Source organism: Alligator mississippiensis, chromosome 2 (genome assembly GCF_030867095.1).
Source record: "Alligator mississippiensis isolate rAllMis1 chromosome 2, rAllMis1, whole genome shotgun sequence".
Taxonomy (NCBI): Eukaryota; Metazoa; Chordata; order Crocodylia; family Alligatoridae; genus Alligator; species Alligator mississippiensis.
The window spans coordinates 242,420,239-242,438,308 of record NC_081825.1 but is presented as its reverse complement, the minus strand read 5'-3'; the positions used below and the strand labels follow the sequence as shown (position 1 = coordinate 242,438,308).

General features: G+C 45.6%; 1 protein-coding gene across 12 annotated transcripts in view; it reads right to left on the bottom strand.

Moving 5' to 3' along the window:
* FSIP1 (fibrous sheath interacting protein 1) overlaps positions 1 to 18,070 on the bottom strand; it is a 255,856-nt gene that overhangs the window by 112,080 nt on the left and 125,706 nt on the right. The window lies entirely within an intron of this gene.

The window sequence follows — 18,070 nt, the reverse complement described above, 5'->3', positions numbered from 1 at the left end:
GTTACAATTTATGGTGTGATAAACATGTTAATTGTGTTCAATTGTGATTAACATGTAAATCTGCCATGGCCCTTTGAGTCTTCAGTTTTCAGTCCCACTGTCTTTGTTGTTTTGTATTTGTGATTCATCTTACAAAAAGCAATAAAATTCAGGTGTCACATATTCAAAATTCAGGCAGGTATTCTTGCTCTAAAATGAGGGTATCTATTAAATTATTTAATCAGTTTTTATTTATTAATTATTACATTTCAGGATCTTTTAACCTGTCTTCTGATCTTGAGTCTTTAAGGTACATACAGACCATGTGTTTATACTTGTTATAAACTTGTTTGTTTATGCTTTAACAGAAGCTAAGATTCCCATGTAATCAATAGACTTCAGGAGGTAGTGTTAAAACAAACCAAATACTGTAAGACACATGATACAACTGAAGAGTTGATAATTAAGTATGCATTTTATCGGAACTGAGATCTTTGTATCACTAGATCTCAGCCTAATTAACAGAAAGGGCTTCACAGACAAAAATAAAATAAATAAAGCCAAAACAGAGAAACCATTTCAATTACTGATCATTATCCCTTCCATTTGCAACCACTAGGCTCCAGCTGAAGAGGCACTTCACAAAAAGCTGTAAAATTGTCAGTTTTTGAAGAAAACCTTTGTGCTGGTGTACAGATAAAATGGAAGGGTAGCCTTAGCATAACTGGTTTTCTGGACAGATCAATTTAAGGACTGAACAAGCATGGAATTTGAATTCCCTGACAAATTCAGTGAGGTTGGTTGCTCCAGGGCAAGGGTGAGGCTGGTAGTAAGCTACTGTGAAGAACTTTAAGTTGCAGCTGTGCTCAGCAGTGTGTGCATACATTTTAATGGAGCTATAGAAAATATACTTGGAAAAAGAAAAGATTTCTGACTATTCTCTTGCTTCCAAAATGAAAGCAGAATCTTTAGAAAGAGGTACCTACACTGGGCTCTTCTGCTTCCATACAAAACAAACAAGAAAAGCTTTAAGGAAGAATGTGATGAACGAGGTACTTCCTCAGGGAAAACATTTTCTTAGGCTTTCAAACCTGTTTGAACTAGTTCCAGTTTCCGAGCAAAGAAACTAAGTGCAAGGGCATGAATTAGCCTAGCAGATCAGGAATGCACATTACCAGTATTCCTATCATATACTGAAAGAAAAGTGAAGCAAAGCCTAAGATAAACCAATAGCAACATTAATAATTCAGCAAACAATCTGAATATACCTTAAAGTTATTCACAAAAAGCTCAAAGATAGCATAATTAGTTCTCTCTTCCAGTCACAAAATAGTAAAGCTTCAGTGGGGTACATTTAAAAAAAGTGGATTTTGATCTCTCATCAACACAGTCGAGACATCCTGAAAGCACTTAATATTTCTCTTCAGGTATGTTCATACTTACTTAGACAAGGTTCTTTGGGTAAATCCAATATCTTTTATTAGATGCTTCCTCAGCCTGATGAAGGGAATTTGTACCCAAAAGCTTGCAAAGAAGACTGTTTCCAACTGTTTTGAGTTGGTCTAATAAAAGATATCGGATTTACCCAAAGAACCTTGTCTGTCTATATCCGCTATCACAGGCAATGCGTGCGTGTGGGGGGGTGGGAGGGGGCGGCACAGGGCCCTGTGTGCCCCGCCTGAGATTGGCCACCGCCAAAGCCACCGCTGGTTTCTGTGGACGGTCGCTGCCCCCTCTCCCCCACTGCCAGCAGGGCTGTGGACAGCCCCCACTCACCACCTGCTACCCCCCCTCACCACTGACTCCGCTGAGGCTGCCTGTGGGCAGTTTCCACTTGGCCTGCCCACACCACCAATGTCTCTACAGCTGCCTGCAGGTAGTCCCCACTCGCCACCACCACGCCCCCACCACCAACACCACAGCCTGCAGGTGGTCACCGTGCCCCCTCAGCCTTAAGAGACACGTGTCGTTCATGTCCAGTATATAACAACATAGCTACAACCTATACCCCTTCATACTTACTTGGCTTTTGCCTATATTTTACAGCAAAGATGAGAAGTACTAATAAAACTGATCCTGCACCAATGATAGCTTTCCTATATTATCAACAATATGACTAAATACAGTATTTCATGATCTTGCCAAACTAGAAACAGTGTAAGTTTTATACCACTGGGCAAGGTGGCCAAATTCCTGTCAAAATCCCTCAGTTTTCTTCCATAAAGAATCTTCACTGTTCTTTCATGCCACAGAGCTTAGCTTTTTAAATCCTCTGGACCTCAGAAATAAAACTAATTTTAGATCTCTTACTGTTGTTCTTTCCATTGCTAAATGTAACAGGTCACAAACCCACTGGGGTGGCTGTGACACCTCCTAATGGAACTGCGGCTCCTGTCTGATTCAAACTCTATGGCGTCTCCCTCTAGCTTACTCACCCACTGTGCCTTGATCTTACTATTCAAGAGTGATTAAGGGAGGCTACCAACAGGCCTCAGAGTGAGCTTCAATCCAAATAGTTGATGATCCATACTTCCAGGATAGGGCCTTGCTGGGACATGACAGTTTACATCTCTCTCCAAAAGGTAAGAGTCTGTTCTCTTACAGGTTGGCAGACCTGTAGAGCTTTAATCTAGCTTCAGCAAGGAATGGGGATGTCAGAGACAGGGTGAACCTAGGAAGGACAAGCCACGAACCACATGCTGGAATAGACCAGGTATGTAGTAAGGGGTCCACTAAGCATTAGGATAGGGGAGTACTAAGGGCACCTAATGGGGGGCTTAGATGTCTCCATACTAATGCTAGGAGTATGGGAAATAAGCAGAAGGAACTTGCACTCCTACTTGCAGACAAAGATTTCAACCTGGTTGGGCTAACTTAAACCTGGTGAGACCCTACCCACAATTGGGCAGTGAGCATTGAGGGCTACAGGCAATACAGGCAGGATAGATTGGGAAAATATGCAGGGGGGGGGCAGCATTGCTGTATACATTAAGGAACATTATACACCTTCCGTAATAAATGGGGACAGAAGAAGGGCAGATCGAAGTCCTATGGGTCAGACTACAAGGGGGTAGGAGTGAAAGGGACTTGGTAGTGGGGGTCTGTAGTAGACCCCCACACCAGATTCATAGATTCATAGATGTTAGGGTCGGAAGGAACCTCAATAGATCGAGTCCGACCCCCTACATAAGCAGGAAAGAGTGCTGGGTCTAGATGACCCCAGCTAGATACTCATCTAACCTCCTCTTGAAAACCCCCAGGGTAGGGGAGAGCACCACCTCCCTTGGGAGCCCGTTCCAGACCTTGGCCAGGTCGTTCCAGAGCAGGAGGAAGAGTTAGACCTAGAATTCTCGAGACAGCTCTAAAAGGCAGTATGCTCAAAGGACCTGGTTGTCACGGGTGACCTTAATAACCTGGACATCTGCTAGGAGGAGCAGTCACCCAGGTCTGCCCATTTACATAGGTTCCTAACCTACATACAGGACTGGCACCTAACACAGGAGGTATGCAATCCCACTAGGGGAAATGCCTTACTCGACTTGCTGCTGACCACAGGGAAGGGTTTGGTGGGGGATCTGCAAGTCCAAGGTAACCTAGGAGATAGTGACTGCCTGTCGATAGGATTCACTATCCAGCGAAATGTGGGAAAAATAACTGATAGGGCAGAAGTGCCAGACTTCCGAAAGACCAACTTCAACAATCTCAGGAGATTAGTTAGAGTGGGACTGAGGGGTAATAACATAGTGAGTTGGGAGTCCAGGAAGGGTGGTAGTTCAAGGGACTGATCCTGCAGGCACAGAGGGGTACCATCTCAGTACAAATAAAGGGAGGCAAAAGAGCCAAGAAACTCTCTTGGCTGAGCAGGGAAATCCAGGAGAGCCTATAGGGGAAGAGAGAGGCTTACAGGTTGTGGAAGCAGGGGCAGCCACCAAGGAGTATACCTGCTTGGCTCACACTTGCAGGGAAGCAGTGAGGAAGGCCAAAGCAGAAAACAGAACTCAGGCTGGCAACAAAGATTAAGGGTAACAAAAAGTCCTTCTTTAAGTACATAGGGAGCAAGAAGGCGGTGCAGAGTAACATAGGACTGCTACAGATTGGTAGGATGGATACAGCTGAGCTTTTAAACAATGTCTTTGCATCGGTGTTTCTGGACATGGATACAAATACACCTCCCAATGAGACTTTAGTCTGGCTTGAGAGAAATACCAATCCACCAGCAGTTAGCGCTGACCTAGTGAAAGCACACTTGGAGGGGTTGGAAGTATTTAAGTCAGTAGGCCCCGATGATCTTCACCCAAGGGTACTAAAGGAATTGGCCAGTGTCAGCAAAACCACTGGTACAACTGTTTGAGCACTTGTGGCACTCAGGACAGGTCCCAGAAGACTGGAAAAGGGCCAAAGTGGTCCCTATTTCAAGAAAGGGAGGAAGGAGGACCCGGGTAATTATAGGCCAGTTAGCCTCACCGCTATTCTTGGCAAGACCTTAGAAAAAATCATAAAGGACCACATTTGTGGGGGATCAGTGGGTAATACAATGTTAAGGGGCAACCAGCATGGGTTTATAGCAGGCACATCCTGCCTGACTAACCTGGTCTCTTTTTATGACCAGGTCACAAAGTGCTTGGATGCAGGAGTAGAGGTAGATGTTATTTACTTGGATTTTAAAAAGGTTTTCGACACAGTGCCGCACCCAATTCTTACAAGTAAACCAAGTAGCTATGACATGGATTTTTTCACATTCAGGTGAATGGAAAACTGGCTTATGGGACGCACCCAGAAAATAGTAGCGGATGGGTCGGTTTCTACCTGGAGAGATGTGGGCAATGGTGTCCTCCCAGGCTCTGTCCTTGAACCAGTACTGTTCAATATCTTTATCAGTGATTTGGATGAGGGTGTAGAAAGCACTCTGTCCAAATTCGCAGACAACACCAAACTATGGGGTATAGTAAACACACTAGAGGGTAGGGAGCAAATTCAGGAGGATTTAGATAGACCGGGGAAGTCAGCGGATCAGAATAGGATACAATTTAGCAAAGATAAGTGCAAAGTGCTGCACCTGGAGAGAAAGAATCACCAATACACATATAGACTGGGAAGTACCGTTCTAAGTAGCACAGCAGTGGAAAAGGATCTTGGAGTCATAGTCAACGCAAAAATGAACGAGTCGCCAATGCGATGAGGTAATAAATAAGGCTAATCGCACTCTTTCCTGCATTAGTAGGTGCATCATGAGCAGATCTAGGGAGGTGATACTTCCCCTCTATGCAGCATTGGTGAGGCTGTAGCTGGAGTAATGCATCCAGTTTTGGGCACGCCACACTTCAAAAGGGATGTGGATAACCTGGAAAGGGTTCGGAGGAAGGCTACTCATATGGTTGAGGGCTTCCAGGTAAGATCCCATGAAGACAGATTGAGGGACATGTATCTCTTCAGCCTCCACAAGAGAAGGCTGAGAGGTGATCTTGTGGCTGTCTACAAGCTCATTGATGGGGTCAACAGGGAATAGGAGATACTCTGTTTACCACGGCACCCCTCGGGGTTACTAGAAACAACGGCCGTAAACTGAAGCAGATTAGATTTAGATTGGACATCAGGAAGAAATTCTTTATGGTGAGGGTTGCCAAAATATGGAATGGGCTTCCAAGGGAGGTGGTGCTTTCCCCTACCTTGAAGGTGTTCAAAAGGAGATTAGACAAGCACCTGGCTGGGGTTACTTGACCCCAGTGCTCTTTCCTGCCCAGAGCAGGGGGTCGGACTCGATGATCTAATACAGGGGTGTCCAACCTTTTTGAATGTGGGGCTGGATCATGAACTTTTTATCATCCAGTGGGCCAGCGAGCCATATTCAAAGACCTCACAGGAAGTGGTATCACATCACCCCCCCCAAACGAAAGTACAGTGTTTACTTCATTTCCCATTGCAGCACCTCGGGTCTCAGAAAACAGCTTGGAGGGCCACATGGCGGCCCACAGACCATATGTTGGACAAGCCTGATCTAATAGGTCCCTTCCAACCCTAGAAATCTAGTTCCTTCCCAACTTGACTAGATCCCTGTAGGGCACCTGTAGCCTTAGGGGCAAATTGCATGGATCTTTTCCTTCCCTACGCCATGCCCCAAGCCTCACAGATGTTATCATAATGTTGTTCTCTCCTGTTGGGGCTTCAGCCTCCTTGGCCTTCACCTTTTTACCCTAGGCCCACAGCATCGGGCCTGGTTTTGAGGCACTAGCATCCATCTACTGCCTTTGGTCTCCAGGCCCTTGGCCTCTGTCTGCCAGGCTCCTGACCTGCTATGGTTGTGTTCCTCTGGCACCAGGTCCTTGGTCCCATCTCCTTCAATTTCCAGGTTGCTGGCCTCTATCTGTCAGGCCCTTGAGCTACTATGGCTGCACTCCTCTGGTGCCAGACCTGTGGCACCTATGTTGCTGTGACCCTCTAGGCCTAGGCCTCTGGCTCCTGTCTCACTGCGCCTCTCTCTGCCCCTTTAAGAAGGCAAACTTTCTTTATCTCCTTACGGGCATATCTTTCTACCCAGAGCTATTCCCTAGACTATGTATTTGGCACTCTTGGGCTTTCAGCCCCTCTAGAGGGCACCTCAACCCTCTGGGACTAACAAAACCAAGGCCACTTGCCTGTAACAGCCCACTTCCTTTCTCAACCCAGGGCACTTGCCTTCATTCCCCAGTCTGCAGAGACATTCATTATAAACCAGGATCCTTCAGGGACACTGCTGCCTTACAGCCAGGAGCTCCTGCCTGCATGATGGTTGGGGAAAGACTACCCGACCGGTACAGGCTCCAGGCTTATATAACTCCAGCCTGAGCCTTCTTCTGGTGAGGTGAGCTTCCCATCAGCTGCCCTCTGCCACCTGCAAACAATCTCTCAGGCTGCTTGTTCTCTTAAAGGAGCAGGCATGTCCCAATGTCCTGCTACATTAAGCATACCAGGCAGCTGGAAAAGTAAAGTAATTCAAATTGTTGTGATTCTAACAATGTCTATTATCATACCATGTGACCAGGGACCCAACTGTGCTCATGCAGCTAAAAGACAGAATAAGGCTCTGGTCTGTGTACCTTGAAGTTGTGATAGTCTTAGGCCTATGACATCTATGCAGCTGTAAAATACACCTCCCTGTCCTTGTTCCCGCCCTGCACCTCCTCCAAAAAAACAGCAATTCTAATGCTACAGGCTAATGACAGATGGCTAGAAAGTCCACCTATTTTATTTTGAACAGGGCCTCTCAAAAAGTGAGAGAGAGCACCAATTGGAACATTCCATGTTCATCCTTTTCCACAGAATTGGAAAACAAATACCCCAATATTGCTTTAACTACAGAAGTCACTGCAGAAAAATACATTTTATGGAAAACATGTTCCTAAAAGAAAGCATTATGTAAACTGATCATGTATTTGGGACACAAGTGACTCAACTGAAGCTAACTATGTCCTTTTTGCTTATGAGGTCAAAGTTCACATGTCACTCATAAGGTCTGAAAGATTCAAAAGATTCATTTACAAACAGTCTGCAGGATCACATTACAAGGTCAGTGGTTTAAATACAAAGTGCTGTGAACCGCAGTAGTTAAGCTTTTTTTTTCTTTGCTTTTTTTTGGCTACGGTTTGGAATCTTTTGCCCAGTTGCTTTGATAAAAAAACAACTAATATTCACAGCTGTGTTCCTGATGTGAATTAGTGTTGACATTGTTTGGTTTAATAAGATACTGCACTATTCATATCTATGTGGAATTTTTATCATCATGGCTACTGAATCAGTAGGCAATGCCATAGTCAAGTATGCTGTATATGACTTTCAGGCATTTAACAGAGGCTGCTTTGTTTCATAACACTAATTCAGACAGAGAGCTCCTATGGAAACACTACATGAAAAAGATTCATTGGTTTTTATAAAACACAATAGTAGCAACTTGGGGTGGTTGAAAACTTCTCAAGTCATAACTCATCTTGCCAAGAAAAAGCTAAATCTAACATGCAATTGTTATTGAAGTTGGAGCATTTAAATGGTTTCAGCATGGCTAAGCAAACTTTTAGAGTTAAAATGTGCTGGAGCTCTGGCTTAGTCATAGGTCAAACTTAATAAGAAAAATACCAGAGGCATCCATGAAAAAAATGTGAGCTCCTCTGAATGTGTATGTTCCTAATCTCTTGTACACTTTATTTCCTTGATTATACCACCATATATATACCTGTGAATGCTGAAGTTCTGGAAATCTGGTTTAATGTTAATTATAAAATGCCCTCATTTTGAATCGTGATAGGCTCACAGCCACTATACCAGCTGATGGGCATGCCCCATCTTCTGGGCCCTATCACACCTGGGTCTATTTGTCTGCCATGACTTGTTGTTATACTGGGTTTTACTTCCATAGGTGGTGTTCACTGGTTCCCATAGGATCCAGGATGACTCTGCTGGCACATCTTCTGTGCGGATTCTCCTCCACTATACCCCACCCCTTTCCACTTGGGTGTTTAGGATTTGCCTGGATGGTGCTCGGATCTGCCAGCAGGGCCCTCTCCTCCTGCGCTGAGGCCTGTTGACAATGATGGCTGAAAGGGGTTTGGCTGTGTCCCTGTATGCTTATGAAAATTACAACAGAATGACAATTCAACTAAAAGAACTTGGACAGTGTGGTAGGCAGGATAACGATGCCCCCACGCCAAGTGCTTTCCTTCAACATGTGGGTGACTCTGTGCCAGTCACACCCTTCTCTCACAGACTCTTAAGTTAGAAACACCCCTTCTGGGCATACTTTCTGATCCAGATTCCACCTGGCCAGGTACTGTAATGCTGTAAGACATGTCCCTTGGCGATTGCACAACGCTTACAGTTCCGCCAATCCCCCGCCAGGGTGCTCTGGGTCTGCAGACACTCAATTGGGATGTGCAGTGCTAGGAGGAACCCATGCTGGGTTATCCTCTCAGCAGGCTCTGGCAGTGCCCACAGGGCCACGCTCTCCCAGCCCCAGCTGACTTGCATACTCTGGCATGGGCACTGCAGGTGCCAGAGACAAGTGTTGAGTCTGGGCCACTTGACCCACCAGTTGCAGCTTTCAAGCTGGCACCTGGTCCAGTCCACGGTGCCTCCTAGGCAATCCAGGCTTTCAGGCTTTTTCTGGGAAGCTTAACACCAGGGAGAGCATCCAGCTTCCTGCCGGCTATATGGAATGTGTCCAGCTCCTCCCTAGATGCTCCATTAGCACGATGGGCACATGCTGCTTCTTTGGGTGTGCTGGCCCTGCACAGACACACCAGGTCCCTTCCAGCCATGGGCAGAGCACCAGCTCTGCTGCTGGTGCTCCCACATGTGTCTTCCCCAACAGTTTCTGGGCTTCCTTTAAGCCTGGACACCTTCAGGCGCTGGACCAACCAGTGGAGCTAATTCTGGCCTGCAGACCAGCCACATGCATGTCAGAGAGGTTCAATTTATTCCTCACCTTAGAAGAGTCAAGGTGATCAGGCTATAAAGCTATTTAAAGTCAAAAAGAGAAAGTAAGGTTCTATAGACTAGGTTAGGGTACTCAATCAGAAGAAGGCTGGTTCCTACTCCCAGACATATGTACTTTATCCAATAACTGCTTAAACTGAGAGAAGGTACCATATTTCCCCATTCATAGCTGAGTGCCTTATCTATTAACCTCTGTCTCCCTCTCTCCTTCCTCCAGATCGTGACTCTTGTATTCCTTTCTACACAGTAGGGCAACTTCAACAAGGAGGTAGAGAGTGTCCATAGCTTACCCTGGTGGTTAAGGCACTCTTCTGGGAAGTGAAGATGCAAGTTTGAACTCCCTCCCGCTGAGGAGGGTCTCTAACCTAAGTTTTCCATTTGCTGGGCAAGTGCTCCAATCACTAGGCAACTATAAAAAGACAAGCATCTCTTCCTCCTCTTTCTCTTGCTATAAGAAAAGTGAGCCCTGCTTAGTTCTTTGAAAACAAAAAAAAGCACATAACCACATTCAGGATGGTTCCAGATACTTATTCTAATTAAATAGAGCAGAGGTTGCCAACATTTGTGGCAAAAGTACCAAAATCACTCCAACCTCCACCCACACCTCAACTTGGTGTGCCAGAGATTGGGGAGCTGCAAGGGACCCAGTCCTCATTGCTGGTGGTGGCTTCACACATGCCTCTAGGTGGAAGGCAGGGGAGGGGCCAGGGTTGCATTGCCCCAGTCCCTTCCCCGCCATGCGCTGTGAGCTGTGTGTGTACCCACTGCCACCGCAGAGCTGGTGCTGGGGCTCCAGAGCCCAGCACAGCTGTTTGTAGCCTCCCGGCTGCCTGCTTCAACTTTTCCAGGCTCTGGGCAGCTGGAGCAAGCAGACAGGAGGCTGCAAATAGCTGTGCCAGGCTCTGCAGCCCTGACACTGGCTCTGTGGTGGCTATGCATGCACCTCCAGGCAGATGGCAGAGGAGGAGCCAGGGTTGCGCTGCCCCAGCCCCTTCCCTGCCATGCACTGTGAGCTGTGCGTATACTTGCCATCACCACAGAGCCAGTGCTGGGGCCCCAGAGCCCAGTACTGCTGTTTGCAGCCTCCTGGCTGCCTTCCACAGCCATCCCAGGTTCTGGGCAGCTGTAGCAGGTGGTTGGAAGGCTGCAAACAGCTGTGCCGAGCTCTGCAGCTCTGGCAGAGGCTCGGTGGCGGCAGCAGCTGCATAAGCCAGGGTTGTGCTGCCCCAGGCCCTTTCCCAGCCATGTGCCCAGAGGTGCGCACATAGCTTCCGAAGCCACAGGACTGGTGTCAGGGCTGCAGAACCCCATGCAGCTGTTTGCAGCCTCCTGGCTGCAGCCAGCTCGGGCTCTGGACAGCTGCTGGCAGAAGCTGACCAGAGTCTAGGTTGGCAACTCCATGCTGCTGTGACACAAATGTCTACATTCCAGGGAGCAGAAGTTTCAGGCCGACTCCAATGCTCATTATTTTTTATTGGTCAGAACTAGACAGCTCTCTGTTCAGCTTGTTGGGTGGTTTGCATCTCATTCTAAGGCACCATTCTCACCAAGTACTTAGTACTCAATAGAGTGTTCTGCAGGGTTTAGGACCAGATCCAAGTCATTCTTGTAGGAATCTGAATAGGACACAGGTAGAATTTTTAGATGCCTAAGTACAAAAAAAGCAATTCAGGTCGACATTGTACCAACAGTCACAAAAGACATCAAGATTCATGATGTGCCTTCATTCTGGCCTGAAAAGATCATCTAGCCTGCGGATTCTGACCATGCTCAGAAACAATTCACATCAAGTACCTAAGTCTTTAAGTGTTATACAGATCACAGCCAGGAAGCATATAAGCTCTGCTTATGATTGAAACCCATTAGTTGTCTACAGAACATGGACCATTACCATACTAAGCAGCCAATTATATAATACAAAAATCCTCAGCATTTGACTCTTAGACATGCCCAGGAAATCTGGTTCACAGTGTACCGAAAAACCACAAAGTTAACCCACATGTTCAGGAAAATGAACCATATGGAAAAACCCATCTTTTAAAAATATTCAGGAATAATAACCAGACTGACAAAAGAATGTTAATCAATTATATAATAAAGGACTTAGAGAAAAGTCCACGATGAAAAAAAACTGGGGGTGGGGAGGTGGAATAAACACTAATAACCAGCTACCCTGGAACTATCCACTGATGAGATACTAGCTACTGGATACTAGCAGTGGGGAGGAGGCAGATGGCAGGGGGGCATATGGCAGAAGGTACACAGCAGCAGCTAAGCACAGGGTGGACAGGGGACCAAGGGGCAGGAGTGTGGCCCCTCACCCCCCACTGCCGCTTTCCCCTCCACAGTGGGGGTGAGGGAGGGGATGAATTTAAGACAACTTCCAGCAATTAGATTCGATACATGAAAAATGATAATAATTTGTTTTCCACGTATACAAGCTAATTAGTGGAGGGGGGTGTCTGTCATAAATTTGAGATCATCTTGGATCCAGATAAATACAGCAGAATCCAGTCCTGCAAAATATATTAAACAGTGCAGTGTTCTCTGTACTTGCAAAATCTTACAATATCAGAGCAGCAGTCAACTATAAGTAGAGCAATAAAGCTAGATACAAAATAAAATGTGTATATGTGAGAAGGTGATGTCTGAATATTAAGAAGTTGGAGATGTGACATCCTAAATGACTTAATTTATTTTATAACAACAGTTTGAGCATTAGAAACTCTATTCAAAATGCTTTACTGAGAACAATGGCAATGACTGAAGATGTGCTATACTGACTGACAATGAAAGGGGACTTGTCTATAACGCAGTGGCAATAGCCCCAGCACTTCCTTTCCTTTTTCATGCCCTTGTAAAAACGTATTTAGCAGAATTAGCAGATCTGTTGGAATATGACAAGGCCCCGCCATGAGCTTTTCTGCTATAGCTTCGAACTTGAAATCTCTGGGCTGTCAACCATGCTCCTTAGGACCCATGCCAGCCCAGCCCCTGCCCTAGCACTGAGAGGCCAGAGCATGCCACACCCATCTGTGCTTCCCCAGAGGCTACATTTCCACTCAACATCTCCTTAGCACTGTGCACTGTTGTCCAGCCTTTGCCAAGCGTGAATCCAGAAGGGAAATGTGGTTGCACCCCTCTTTGGATGTGCTACACATGAGCTTTTGGCATTTGGGTCTGCCAGTAGCCCCTGCTTGCTTTCATGTGACTTGGGAAATCACAGGTAAGCGCTGCCAATGATGCTCCTCTCCCCTACTGCTCTGGAGCCATGCAAAAGCAGGGGTTATAGCCAGGCCATGTCCGAATCAGCTAGATCACAGATCATGCTTATGTGAAATCTGGCAAGAACCCACACTGATTAGGCAGTAAGCTCAGGGCAGCACAGCCAAATTCGGGGGACCCACATCCCACTTTGGCCCATTCCTGGATCCACTACTGGCCCTTCTCCCTTCACTTACACCATGTCTCTGTATCCAATACTTCCTGTCCCCTAACTTCACACTTACGATGAGTTCTTAAGGCTGTAATGACCTTACAGCCATTATACTGGAGGAAATGTCCTGCTGCCAGATATGGGTTTTAAGACCCCTTTTAGCACTCTGATGTTTTACTCCATGCATTTCTTTGGCCTCAGACTTTTTAGAAATAAATGACATATAAGCAATGGGATCAAATTAAACTTGCACAGGCAACCTCAATTCTGGCACTTCAAACTCTTCAAAGTGTTTAACTTCTAATCTTATATATTCTTAATGTCTCTTATATGACATTTTCAAGGATATTTTTAATAAAAAAACTGAAAAAGTTTAAATATCATTAAATGACAATTTACTGATCCCTAACCCAGATCATCAGCAAGAGCTGGAACTCAGGACCTTTAAACCCAAGACACAGACTTCTGCCACTAAATGAAATAATTGGAAACAACAACAGACCACAATCCCTTTGTATAAACAAGTCAATGGAAAGGATACTTTACCAGTGACTAAACGTTTAACTAAACAATGAAGGAATATAAAGAATGAGGAATCCTGATTTCTGTTCCTGACTCAGGAAGGGCATGTTCCTAGTAGTTACAGACAGGAAAGCTGAAAATATCAATTTCGCAAATTCATTTTGAAAAGTAGCTTAGCTAAGGAATGAGACTCGATATATTAGAGACCTGAGATGAAATATTGGTCCTTCATTCTGAAGTCAAAATTAAAACTTGAATTGAGTTCAACAGGGCCAGGATTTCACTCCTGAATTGCTAGATTTGAAAAGGAGACAAAAGGAAGTCCATATTTAATTGCTCACTGACACCTGAAAAACTGCTACATACACAATGATTTCATTTTTCTTTGCAACTGACTGAAAGTATATTCTTGAATACAGCTCATTAGGTCAATGAGATATTTCTGTCTAGACTAGATTTGACACTTCCAATCTACTGAACTACTCCTTATCCTGACCTTGCCAAAATGTGGAAAAAGTCACAGATCACTGTTATCAGGAGCTCACATGACATTATTTTTAAAATAAAATGTGATGACGTATGTTATCCGTATGCAGGTTAAATAAAACACTTCTTCAATTCATGATCATAAAGTATTTCTTTCAGGTCTTGATAAACATTAATTGCATATGTAGACTTGTCTGTTTTTAATCAGCATGACACAGGCAATCAGTACTGCATGTCTTTCCAACAATTCAACAAAAGGAGATAATGCCAGAAAATAATAAATGAGAAAAGCATTTTGGTTTGAGTAAATCTATATACATAAAAGGCTTAGTCTGTCTGTCTGTCCATAACGCTCTTTAAATGTGAATAGCTTGAAAACTGTAAGAGATAAAACATTTGTGTCTTCAGAGAAATTTCTTTGCTAAACCTTAGCATTTGTTTAGTGACCATGTCAGGATGATCCTAACTTCCAGAATTGGGGAAAAAAGTCAGGGACCAGGGCTGTTTCTACTGAGCTCCTCCTAGGAGGGTGCCAGGAGCCCAGGGCGGTGGGGAGGGCAGAGGGAGGGGCCGGCTGAGGAAAAGTGGGAGCTGGGCAGAGGCGTGAGGCAGCAGGTGAGCAGCAGCAGCCCCATCCCAAGCCCGGAGCAGGGAAGGAGGCGCCTGGGGGCGGCGCAGAGGAAGCCTCGGGGTGTGGGTGGCTGTTGCGAGGCGCGGAGCTTGCCTGCCCTTGCCGTTGCCCAGCAAAGAGGCATGTAAGCGGCAGCCGGGCAGCAGCATGGGCAGGTGTGCCTCCAGCCTGCTGGATCAGAGGAAATGCAGGAAGAGATTGGTATCTTCAAATGTTCAGCCTATTTTATATTTAAGTTTTATAAATAACAGTGAATCAAAGTTGCAAATATTTTCTATCAGATATAAAAACAAATCCTTCTGAATTGCAATTCAGAATTCTGTTCTCAATTGCGCAACATATAAATGGTTTCATTAAATTTGTTTCAGGAGGCCAGATTTTCATTATGGTTATGCAGGTCCAAATAACCATACTGATTAATGCATGAAGGTCAGATTCAAGCACTCTCTCAAGAAGATTCCACATGAGTTTGAACCATTTGACTTGCTGCAACTCAGTCTACAAAGACAATATCCAAGATCATATCTTTTTTATAATACCATACAATATAAAGTTGATCTGATATTAATTGACTACCGTTTGCCCTAACAAAAATACGCAACATAGTTAAACTGTATGAAAGATATTTTACGTATTTTTTAATGTATTTTACCACATACCACATGAAGCTCTTCAGAACTGTTTTTTAAAAATATTTGTTAGTCATATTCTCTAGCTTGCAGGTGAAGGGTATATTTTAACAACTTGATGCAGCATTGGACTAATTATGATAGTAACAAATGGCTGTGTCATTTACACATTAATAAGCCAGTTTAAGTCAATGTTAATTGCATGCCTTCTAACTGAAAAAGAAGAATAAACTCAAAGATGATTACCATTTTATATTAGACCCTCTAAGACTCCTTTATTGTTACTTTTTCTTCTGGAGTCTCAAACTCCTAGCAGCTTGCAGTATAACATTATCTGGTTTATATCATAACTGATGTAAACATGGAGCCCAGGAGTAAAAATCCCCAGCATGATAGCAAGTGTAGATGCACCCTATGTGAACATGCCCTAATTCTTTCATAATAAGGAACAGAAAGGGGTTGGATCAGGGTAAGTAACAACTGACTGACTGTTAAGAAGTAAAAAAGGAAAAGAAAAAGAAGAAAAAACGGGTATTTTTATTTAAAATAGATTGTATTGTATATATTTAAAATAAAACCTGAATTTGATACCAAATATATTACTAATAAGCCTAACCTTATTATAATTTATTTTAACATTTAAATAAAAAAATAGACTGAATCCATGGGCCTCTATCAACTTTAAGTTACAGACCATGCTTTTCTATTTAAAAAAAGAATTGGGGGAAACATGACTAACACCAGAGGCCAAACATTCTAAATATGGCTCAAACTCAATAGCTCATGCCCTATGTATCCGTATGTATATACTCGTGTACTTTGTGCGGGCCGGGAGCGGTCCCAGGTTCTCGGGGGCGCGCAGCACGGGCTGTGGCCAGCAGCCCTGGCACGCGGGTCGGGGAATGCAGGCTGGCGGGCTAGAATTAGGCACAGACGCTTAGCGGTTGATTAAAGATTATTTTACTTACACCGAAGATGGTCGCGGTGCAGGCAGGAAAACTTGCTTGAGTTGCGGTTACAGACAGAAAAGAAGAGAAGCGGACAAGAGTTCCTTCCACACGAACCTCTAGCCCAATCCGGTTGAAGGCTCTAAACACGTGAGCCCGTCGTGTCAACTGAAGAAAACAACTCGGAGAAAGAGCTCTGGATACACTCACACAAAGTTTGTTAGGCTCCGTGGAACTTGCGCGCAGGGAAGGGGTTCGTCGAGGGATCGTTCAGCGACGGGGAGAGACCAGAGGTTGATCAGACCCCTATAGCCTTCTCAAGGTACACACTGGGTCCAATAGGCGCCGCAGCGCTTAGAGGTCTTCACAAGACATGAAGTCTTCCTCCTCCAGATGGTTGTGGAGTCCTCCAACTTGGGCGGAAACCGCTCAAGCCTCTTATATGGCTAGCAAGCCAATCGCTAGCCGCCACGTGGGAATAATTTAGAACTGGCCAATAGTGGGACACAAATTTGCATGCAAATGGCGGGAACTCCTTTGCACTGTGCACTTCTCTTTGCAACTAAGAAATGCACCCTGCAAAGAAAGCTCTGAGTGGCGGGAAATAATTTAGCAGTGCCGAAGCACACACAAACAAAATCACACCCTTGGATTGTGACATACTTAAGGGTTTGATCCTGTATGACACTCAGGGATGTGCTACTGGGCACAAGAGACTGACAAAGCTATTGCAGGGACAGGCAATTATTTGGGCTGGTGGCCCACTTGATGAGTTTTGGTGACTTGTCAAGGACCTGCCTCTCTCTCTCTCTCCCCCCCTCTCTCCCCCTCCCCCTACCTCTCCCCCCCTCCCCCCCTCCCTCCCTCCCTCCTGGGGCTGTGACCAGCATGGAAGCCTGAACCCACCTGCAGCTTTAGCACCCCCATACCCTGAGTCTGGACCTGGCAGCTGCCAGCTGCATCCAGAGCTGCCCAAACAAGGCCAGCAGCTTCCGGGTGTGGGATTCAGGTGGGGAGCATAGGGTGGGGCTTCCTACAGTTGGGGGCAGCAACCAGTGTGGAATCCTGAACCTGCCCACAGCTACACCCCCCATTCCCCTCCCCCTGCACCCAGAGCCCCAACCCAGAAGCTGCCAGCTGTATTTGAGCTGTGGATGCAGCTGGCAGCTTCCAGGTTTGGACTCAAGGGGGTGAGGCATGCTACAGCTACAGGCAGGTTCATGCTTCTGCTTCTGCATTGGTGGCAGCCCCAGCCCAGAGAGAGAGAGAGAAAGAGAGAACATGAGCCTGGCACACTAGAAGCAGCCCTGCACCCCTCTCCCTGCACCCAGAGCCCCAACCCAGAAGCTACCCAGCACCATGCAATAGCCGAAGCAGATGCCTGCCCATGGGCTGGGTCCAATGAGCTGACAGACCAGATCCAGCCTGCAAGCTGTATTTTGCCCATGCCTGAGCTATTGGGACCCAGCCTCTTATTCTAGGAGATATCACATCAGGATTTAATTCCACTTACCATCCTATAGTAGCTGCCTGATACCAATCATGAACAGAATTTAATTATCTAGTACAGCGGTACTAACTCTGACAGACTGAGCACCACCAATTTAAAATGATACCACCAGCAAATACCACTTAAGTACCACCAGCAAATGTTTATCATATAAAGTAATTATAGGAATTTCTGTTAACGCGTATCATTGACAGGTTGTCTATGTACCACTGGTGGTACACATACCACAGACTGGGAAACCCTGATCTAGTAAACAATATATATTCATGCAACCGGTGGGTTGCGTGCGGGGTACGGTGACCCCGGCCCCAGTGAGGGGGCAGCCCCAGTGAGAGAGGGCAGTGGTGAGAGCAACCAGTGGGTTGCGTAGCCCCAGTGTGAGGGGGCACTAGTGAGAGCAGCCCCAAGAGAGGGGGCGATGATGAGAGTCCCATTTAAGGGGGGAGGTGTGTGGCAGTGCACTGTGTG